Raw genomic sequence first — 9626 nt, forward strand, 5'->3', positions numbered from 1 at the left:
CTGCTGGTGCAACCCCGCACACCCAGCCGCAGACGCAAGGCTGTTACCTGCACGCCCAGCTGCAGACGCGAGGCTGTTACCTGCACGCCCAGCCGCAGACGCCAGGCTGTTACCTGCACGCCCAGCCACAGACGCCAGGCTGTTACCTGCACGCCCAGCTGCAGACGGGAGGCTGTTACCTGCACGCCCAGCCGCAGACGGGAGGCTGTTACCCGGCACGGCGGCTGTGGATGGGGCTGGAGAGGGGACGCGGCGTGCCCAGCCCCGGAGATCAGCCTGTTCTTCTCAGGGACCAGTTTGCATGGTGCATTCCTGTTCCCAAGGGAAAGCCTTGCAGTTGTGTGTGGCAGGTCAGAGACTTGGCAGTGCTGTTTCCCTGGATTAGCCATTCCGTATGTACTGCTTTAACCGTGTTTTAGGGGAATGTACCCAGTGAAAATGGGGTATTTGTTTTTTTCAGACAGTAAAGCATATATGAGGGTACTTAAAGGGTTCATGGAGAAATGGAGTTAAGAGATAGGTTTATTTTGGTTAAAAAAGATTTGAAGTCCACACATAGATTTTTCATCAGACATTCCCAGGACTATCTTAAAGATCCTTTCTGTACGTAGATTGTGGAATTTTTTTTTTTTCACTGAAATCAGCATCTTGCAGTTCCACTGTTGTGCATTCTGATAGTGAGCAGATGCGCTTGCCTTTGTTGGTGGCTGTGGGTCCTGTCCCTCTGTCCCTCCGGGAGTTACCACGTGGGTCCTGTCCCTCTGTCCCTCTGGGAGTTACCACGCGGGTCCTGTCCCTCTGGGAGTTACCACGTGGGTCCTGTCCCTCTGTCCCTCTGGGAGTTACCACGTGGGTCCTGTCCCTCTGTCCCTCTGGGAGTTACCACGTGGGTCCTGTCCCTCTGTCCCTCTGGGAGTTACCACGCGGGTCCTGTCCCTCCGGGAGTTACCACGTGGGTCCTGTCCCTCTGTCCCTCCGGGAGTTACCACGTGGGTCCTGTCCCTCTGTCCCTCTGGGAGTTACCACGTGGGTCCTGTCCCTCTGTCCCTCCGGGAGTTACCACGCGGGTCCTGTCCCTCTGGGAGTTACCACGTGGGTCCTGTCCCTCTGTCCCTCTGGGAGTTACCACGTGGGTCCTGTCCCTCTGTCCCTCTGGGAGTTACCACGTGGGTCCTGTCCCTCTGTCCCTCTGGGAGTTACCACGTGGGTCCTGTCCCTCTGTCCCTCTGGGAGTTACCACGCGGGTCCTGTCCCTCTGGGAGTTACCACGTGGGTCCTGTCCCTCTGTCCCTCTGGGAGTTACCACGTGGGTCCTGTCCCTCTGTCCCTCTGGGAGTTACCACGCGGGTCCTGTCCCTCCGGGAGTTACCACGTGGGTCCTGTCCCTCTGTCCCTCTGGGAGTTACCACGTGGGTCCTGTCCCTCTGTCCCTCTGGGAGTTACCACGTGGGTCCTGTCCCTCTGTCCCTCTGGGAGTTACCACGCGGGTCCTGTCCCTCTGGGAGTTACCACGTGGGTCCTGTCCCTCTGTCCCTCTGGGAGTTACCACGTGGGTCCTGTCCCTCTGTCCCTCTGGGAGTTACCACGCGGGTCCTGTCCCTCCGGGAGTTACCACGTGGGTCCTGTCCCTCTGTCCCTCCGGGAGTTACCACGTGGGTCCTGTCCCTCTGTCCCTCTGGGAGTTACCACGTGGGTCCTGTCCCTCTGTCCCTCCGGGAGTTACCACGCGGGTCCTGTCCCTCTGGGAGTTACCACGTGGGTCCTGTCCCTCTGTCCCTCTGGGAGTTACCACGTGGGTCCTGTCCCTCTGTCCCTCTGGGAGTTACCACGTGGGTCCTGTCCCTCTGTCCCTCTGGGAGTTACCACGTGGGTCCTGTCCCTCTGTCCCTCTGGGAGTTACCACGCGGGTCCTGTCCCTCTGGGAGTTACCACGTGGGTCCTGTCCCTCTGTCCCTCTGGGAGTTACCACGTGGGTCCTGTCCCTCTGTCCCTCTGGGAGTTACCACGTGGGTCCTGTCCCTCTGGGAGTTACCACGTGGGTCCTGTCCCTCTGTCCCTCTGGGAGTTACCACGTGGGTCCTGTCCCTCTGTCCCTCTGGGAGTTACCACGTGGGTCCTGTCCCTCTGTCCCTCCGGGAGTTACCACGTGGGTCCTGTCCCTCTGGGAGTTACCACGTGGGTCCTGTCCCTCTGTCCCTCCGGGAGTTACCACGTGGGTCCTGTCCCTCTGTCCCTCCGGGAGTTACCACGTGGGTCCTGTCCCTCTGTCCATCTGGGAGTTACCACGTGGGTCCTGTCCCTCTGTCCCTCCGGGAGTTACCACGTGGGTCCTGTCCCTCTGTCCCTCCGGGAGTTACCACGTGGGTCCTGTCCCTCTGTCCCTCCGGGAGTTACCACGTGGGTCCTGTCCCTCTGTCCCTCCGGGAGTTACCACGTGGGTCCTGTCCCTCTGTCCCTCCGGGAGTTACCACGTGGGTCCTGTCCCTCTGTCCCTCCGGGAGTTACCACGTGGGTCCTGTCCCTCTGTCCCTCCGGGAGTTACCACGTGGGTCCTGTCCCTCTGTCCATCTGGGAGTTACCACGTGGGTCCTGTCCCTCTGTCCATCTGGGAGTTACCACGTGGGTCCTGTCCCTCTGTCCATCTGGGAGTTACCACGTGGGTCCTGTCCCTCTGTCCCTCTGGGAGTTACCACGTGGGTCCTGTCCCTCTGTCCCTCTGGGAGTTACCACGTGGGTCCTGTCCCTCTGTCCCTCTGGGAGTAACCGCGCCCTCTCAGTCCTCACTGCCGTGCTGTCCCTTTCCAGATAAGAAAAGGAGGCGCAGAGGGGCCCAGTCCAAGTCGGAACAACCGGTGATTTCTCCAGGAGGAGAGCCAGATCGGGGTTTGACTGACTTTTGTGGCAGCTGCCAGTCATTCCCGGCTTGTGCTTTGAGGCCCTCAAAAGTGTGCAGTAAAGGGATTGATGGGCTCCTGGTATACAAGGCTGCAGGCCCTACGTAGATATGCAGACGATGCGGATAGAGAGCAGTTAGGTGATATCTGCCAGCATGCAAAAATAAGAACAGAAAGTGGGCCAAGGGAGGGTTCCTGCAGCCAGGCAGAGATGTCTGTTGGAATATGCGGGAGGGAATCAGTGCTGTGGGGCTGAGTGGACGTGAGCCTGGGGGAAGAGGGTGGCAGTGACTTTATCAGAAGCGAGTTGTCTGACAGCTCCCATCAGGTCCCCTCTAGCACAGCTGAGGGCTCCCTGTGCTTTCTCGGTGCACGGTTTCAAGGAGAGGCTGATTCTAGACGAGGGAGACGGACCTGAGGGTCCTGCCTAGCACCTGTGTCCCCGCGTGCCGTGCGCCTCCAGCTTTCTGCCGCGCAGCCCCAAAGGGGGAGGAAATTGAAGATATGGGCCCGGCGATCTTGAGGCATGAAGTGATAATGGGTCAATTTTTAGTTCGTTTTTATTTATTCTTAAAGGCTTATTTATTTATTTGAAAGGCAGAGCTACAGCGAGATCTTCCATCCACTAGTTCACTCCCCAGATGGCCATAGTTCACCAGCTAGGCCAGGCCAAAGCCAGAGCCTGGAAGTTCCTCTGGATCTCCCCCATGAGTGGCAGGGCCTAATACCTGGGCCGTCTTCCACTGTTTTCCCAGGCGCATTGACAGGGAGCTGGGTTGGAGGCTGAGCAGCACCCACACGGAATGTCTGTGTTGCAGGCAGCAGCTTAACCTGTGCCGTGTGCCAACCCTAGGGATCCATTCTTTTTTTAAAAAAAGCACCCTGTTGTATTGGGAGAAAGCTTTTGTTCATTTCGATATCTATTTGTTTTAATTGAAAAAGAAATTATTTTACTTTTTTTTTTAAAAGATTTATTCACTTACTTGAAAGAGTTACACAGAGAGAGAGAGAGAGAGAGAGTGAGAGAGAGTGAGAGGTAGGTGTCTTCCATCCACTGCTTCACTCCCCAATTGGCCACAATGACTGGAGCTGCGCCGACCAGGAGCCAGGAGCTTCTTCCGGGTCTCCCATGCAGATGCAGGGGCCCAAGAGCTTGGGCCATCTTCTTCTGCTTTCCCATCCACAGCAGAGAGCTGGATCGGAAGTGGAGCAGCCAGGACACAAACCGGTGCCCGTATGGGATGGCGGCACTGCAGGCGGCAGCTTTACCCGCTGTGCCACAGCGCCGGCCCCAGTTACTTTACTTTGGATCTACTTGCTGCACCCTGAACCTCCGGGTCTGGGAAGTGGTGCTGCCTCACTGGTCTAGCAGGTTCCAGCCCCTGCGTTCACTTGATTGCCATGAACTTTTCGAGGGCTGGGTCTCCTGATGTGTCCCAGCCGTTTTATTTTTGGAGTTTCTTTTCTTGTACTGAGGGAATGTAACCAAAGCTGCCTGATTCTAGAAGGTTCGTACTCCTCACGGTGCTGCTTAGTGGCTCCTTTGTGGCGCCGTGACTGTGAGTGGCACTGCAGAGGGCTGGGCTCGCTGGGTGCTGTTTCTAGTCCCAGCGTGGCTGGGGGTGGGGCTGGGGCTGGGGGTGGGGGTGGGAGTGGGAGTGGGGATGAGGGTGGGGGTGGGGGTGGGGTGGGGGTGGGAGTGGGGATGTGGATGAGGGTGGGGGTGGGAGTGGGGATGCGGATGGGGGTGGGGGTGGGAGTGGGGATGAGGGTGGGGGTGGGAGTGGGAGTGGGGATGCGGATGAGGGTGGGGGTGGGAGTGGGAGTGGGGATGCGGATGAGGGTGGGGGTGGGAGTGGGAGTGGGGATGCGGATGAGGGTGGGGGTGGGGGTGGGAGTGGGGATGTGGATGAGGGTGGGGGTGGGGGTGGGAGTGGGGATGCGGATGGGGGTGGGGGTGGGAGTGAGGATGAGGGTGGGGGTGGGAGTGGGGATGCGGATGAGGGTGGGGGTGGGAGTGGGAGTGGGGATGCGGATGAGGGTGGGGGTGGGGGTGGGAGTGGGGATGCGGATGAGGGTGGGGGTGGGGGTGGGAGTGGGGATGTGGATGAGGGTGGGGGTGGGGGTGGGAGTGGGGATGCGGATGGGGGTGGGGGTGGGAGTGAGGATGAGGGTGGGAGTGGGAGTGGGGATGCGGATGAGGGTGGGGGTGGGGGTGGGAGTGGGGATGCGGATGAGGGTGGGGGTGGGGGTGGGAGTGGGGATGCGGATGAGGGTGGGGGTGGGAGTGGGAGTGGGGATGCGGATGAGGGTGGGGGTGGGGGTGGGAGTGGGGATGCGGATGAGGGTGGGGGTGGGGGTGGGAGTGGGGATGTGGATGAGGGTGGGGGTGGGGGTGGGAGTGGGGATGCGGATGGGGGTGGGGGTGGGAGTGAGGATGAGGGTGGGGGTGGGAGTGGGAGTGGGGATGCGGATGAGGGTGGGGGTGGGAGTGGGGATGAGGGTGGGGGTGGGGGTGGGAGTGGGGATGCGGATGAGGGTGGGGGTGGGGGTGGGAGTGGGGAAGCGGATGAGGGTGGGGGTGGGGGTGGGGATGTGGATGAGGGTGGGGGTGGGGGTGGGAGTGGGGATGTGGATGAGGGTGGGGGTGGGGCTGGGGGTGGGGGTGGGGGTGGGAGTGGGGATGAGGCTGGGGCTGGGCTGGCGGCGGTAGGTTGCTCATCTCCTGGACTGAAGGCAGGTGGCCCCGGGCGTCCTGTGAGAATACTGCCTGGCCTGGCCTGGCCTCGCCGTCGTGGCTGCATGCCGGCTGACTGCCGCTGTGTGCGTCCCGTCCTCCTGGCTCGTCCCCAGTGTCTGTCTCGGTCCTGACTGCATTTCAGTGCTTTGGGATAACTTGTCAGCGGCAAGGGTTTCCCTGTGTTTTTATACCTAAATCTTAGGTGGAAAGGTGTTTGCTGAGGCACTGCTGGTGAGCCCTGGTCGAGTCGTTGGTTTGGGGGCCTTATTTGTGCCATGTGCCTTCTACTGAACCTTATTGGTGACCTTTAACTTGGTGAGTTTCCAGTTCCTTACACCACGTGCAGCCGAATCCCTGTCTCTAAATGACACTCACCATAAAAATACCTTTTACGTAGTCTTGCCGGTTTTGAAATCCTTTCTGCCTGTAACTGACATGTCACTGCACCTTCATAAGACGTCTGTGGTTGGGCAGCGAGGTGTTGTTCTTACCTCCTCGTACGTGAGGGGACATGCGAGCAGCGGGTGAGAGGAGGTTACAGCTCAGACACGGAGCCAGCACGCGGCCACGTCTCTGGGCTGCGGTCCCCTGAACCAGTCACTCGGCTTCAGTTCCTGGGTAGCGTCTACGGACATTTTCTGGAAGTCCTCCGATTTTCTCAAAAATGAGAGAAACTTATTGTGCAGCTTGGAGACCTATAAACCAGGGGCCGGCGCGGTGGTGTAGTGGGCTGAGGCTCTGCCTGCGGCACCGGCATCCCACGTGGGCGCCAGTTCGTGTCCTGGCCACTCCTGTGGTGATCTAGCTCTCTGCTGTGGCCTGGAAAAGCAGTAGAAGATGGCCCAAGTGCCTGGCCCCTGCCCCGGCTTCAGATCGGCCCATCTCCAGTGGTTGAGGCCATCTGGGGAGAGAACCAGTGGGTGGAAGACCTTTCTGTCTCTCCCACTCCTCTCTGTCTCTCCGTCTCTCTGTGTAACTCTGCCTCTCAAATAGTCTAGAAAATGAGTATCTACAAAGCAGACAGCCCTAAAATACTGTAAGGTTGCATCTTGTAAAGTTGATCTTAAACTCCAGGAAGAAGCAGCTGGTCTTTTGAATGTCCAGATAGAACTGTCACTGGCTTTTAGACAGACAAGACGTTTGCTTCTTGGGAGTGAGGTGGTGAGCGCCGGGCTTCCGTTTGATTTCTGGAGCTAGTGCTTTGCCCGTTTGAGCTACTGTGAGGAGATCATGGGTGGAAGAGTCACAGGTCGTGGTTCCTAGGGGGAGTTTCTGTATCTATTTGGTTTCTCCAAAGTGGTGATGGAATTCCTCTTTTTTTTTTTTAAGATTTTATTTATTTATTTGAGAGGTAAAGTTACAGATAGAGAGAGAGACAGAGAGAAAGGTCGTCCTTCTGCTGGGTCACTCCCCAAACGGCCGCAACGGCCTGAGCTGTGCCAATCCAAAGCCAGGAGCCAGGGGCTTCTTCCAGGTCTCCCACATGGGTGCATGGCCCAAGGACTTGGGCCATCTTCTACTGCCTTCCCAGGCCATAGCAGAGAGCTGGACTGGAAGAGGAGCAGCCAGGACTAGAACTGGCGTCCATTTGGGGTGCCGCTGCCGCAGGCGGAGGATTATCCTAGTGCGGCACAGTGCCAGTCCCGGAAGTCCTCTGTTTTTCAAGGACCTGTGGGAATGGTACATTTCCATGAGGTAAGGCTGTGGAGCCTCAAATGTCAAATTTAATGTTGCCTGGAATTTAGCACACCTTTTTAGAAGCGTTCATTGGTAGCAAATGGGCATGCCCAGTCTTTTTAAAAATTGCCTTTTGTTTGTAGACAGGGAGTCCAGGAAGAGGGAGAAGCCGCAAGTGAACGGTGCCCAAGGCTCCTTAAAGTTGGTGTCTGAGTCTGTGCCGCAGTGGTGGGAAATGTCCACCAGGTGGCGCCGAGGATGTTCCCAACTGACGGCTCCCCAGCCAGTGCCTGGCTCCACTTCTGTGTGCAGCTGTCTCCCTAGTGGGATCCCCAGCCCCCACCCGCCCAGTGCTGTTGTTTGTGCCTGCAGTGAGCCACCCACCCCCACCCCCGGTGGAGAGCCCCAGCAGAGGCCCCTGCACGTGGACTGCAGTGAGCCCCCCACCCCCACCCCTGGTGGTGAGCCCCAGCAGAGGCCCCTGCACGCTGACTGCAGTGAGCCCCCCACCCCCACCCCTGGTAGTGAGCCCCAGCAGAGGCCCCTGCACGCTGACTGCAGTGAGCCCCCCACCCCCACCCCTGGTGGTGAGCCCCAGCAGAGGCCCCTGCACGCGGACTGCAGTGAGCCCCCCACCCCCACCCCCGGTGGTGAGCCCCAGCAGAGGCCCCTGCACGCTGACTGCAGTGAGCCCCCCACCCCCACCCCTGGTGGTGAGCCCCAGCAGAGGCCCCTGCACGCTGACTGCAGTGAGCCCCCCACCCCCACCCCTGGTGGTGAGCCCCAGCAGAGGCCCCTGCACGCGGACTGCAGTGAGCCCCCCCCCCCCCCCCCCCGGTGGTGAGCCCCAGCAGAGGCCCCTGCATGTGGACTGCAGCCAGTGCTGCTCTGTATTCCCATTAGCACCAGGCGTGAGCCCGGGGTCACGTTGGTGAATTAGCATCTGTCAGTGAGCTGTGGGTGAATGGTGGGCTTCCAAGGGTTTACCTTAAAGAGCATGCTTATTTTCCTAGCTGCATAAATGACTTGGGGGTGGCAAAGGGGATTTTGCATCTGTGGATTATGTGTCATAGACTTGACTGTACACTGCACCCGGACCACCACTTTCAGCAGCTTTATTGATTTTAAAGTTTAGTCATTTGAAAGGCAGAGTGACTGAGAAGGAGGGACAGAAAAAAGGGAGATCTGTAATCTGCGGGTTCACTCCCCAGGTGTCTTCAGTGCCAGGACTGGGCCCGGCCAAAGCCAGGGCTGCAGGCTCCATCCGGCTCTTGTGTGTGATGTGCTTGGGCCATCGCGTATCCAGGCACGTTAGTAGGAAACTGGATTGAAGCAGAGTAGCTAGGACTTGAATCGCACTCCTCCTGTATGGGATGCAGGTAGCCCACGGGGCGGCGTAACCCGCTGTGCCGCAGCACCCGCTCCATCTCTGAGTAGCTGTGGAGACAGCCGGCTGTAGAAACCATGCCTGCGACAGGCCTCTGCAGCCTCGTCCTTGGTCTTGGCAGTGGGACCTCCATGCACGACAGACGGCAGATGGCTGGGGAGTTCCCAGGCTGTGTGCCATCTAGGTGGGAGTTTGGGAAAAGCAGAGGAGTTCCTTTGCCGGCCGCGCTCATCCGTCTGCCTTGTTGGTCTCGCACTGGGAGCCCTGCAGGGGGCAGAGCTGTGTGGTCAGGAAGGGCAGCCTGCTCTCGCCGAGGGGCCTGGAAGCAGCAGCGACGCCATGGAGCGTCTCAGTTAGGTGATGTCACTGCTGGGGAACCACTGAGCAAGTGGATGTTGAGTTTTTCTTCACTTAGAAGACAGATGAGGCTTTTAGGCCAGCTGGAAGGAGACCTTAGGTCGGGTAGTTTGAGTTCATCAATGCAGGCAGCCTTCACGGGCTGCTACATGGTGTCTTTAGGCTGACGCTGGCTCCGCCCACTTCCGTGTGGCTGCCCCTCCAGTGTCTGATTTGGCATCATTCACCAAGTGTGTGTTTGAGAGCAGGCCCAAGCATGTGGGAACTCTGAGCGAGCAGCACGAATATTTCCCTCACTTGAGAGATGGGCCCCAGTGGGCACGGTGCTGCAGTTCACCATGTTGGTGTGTCGTCTGCTATCTAGAGGCTGTTGAGTTCCCTAGTTAACCTATTGAACTCAGGCCGTATTTTTGTTTCTAGAGCTGGGAGAGCCCACGCTGGCAGCTTTGGCCCTTGTGTGGAGTTCCAGCCGCTCCGACCATGAGCTGACCAGGAAAGGACACCAGGGCCTGCTCATGGTGTTCCGTCCTGCAGCAGAACACAGGTGGCCACCTTGCCCTTCGGGGTGGCA

The 9626-nt window shown here is 58.9% G+C and overlaps 1 protein-coding gene across 6 annotated transcripts in view; it reads left to right on the plus strand.

Moving 5' to 3' along the window:
• EXOG (exo/endonuclease G) overlaps positions 1-9626 on the plus strand; it is a 44625-nt gene that overhangs the window by 32601 nt on the left and 2398 nt on the right. The window contains exon 6 of one of the 6 annotated variants that reach the window (XR_016232955.1): positions 9476-9599. The exons of the other annotated variants lie outside the window; for them this stretch is intronic. The gene's annotated coding sequence lies outside the window, so the exon portion shown is untranslated. The remainder of the gene's footprint in view (positions 1-9475; positions 9600-9626) is intronic. 6 annotated transcript variants of the gene reach the window in all.

Source organism: Oryctolagus cuniculus, chromosome 4, assembly GCF_051225735.1.
Source record: "Oryctolagus cuniculus isolate XC-2025 breed Fujian yellow rabbit chromosome 4, ASM5122573v1, whole genome shotgun sequence".
Lineage (NCBI taxonomy): Eukaryota > Metazoa > Chordata > Mammalia > Lagomorpha > Leporidae > Oryctolagus > Oryctolagus cuniculus.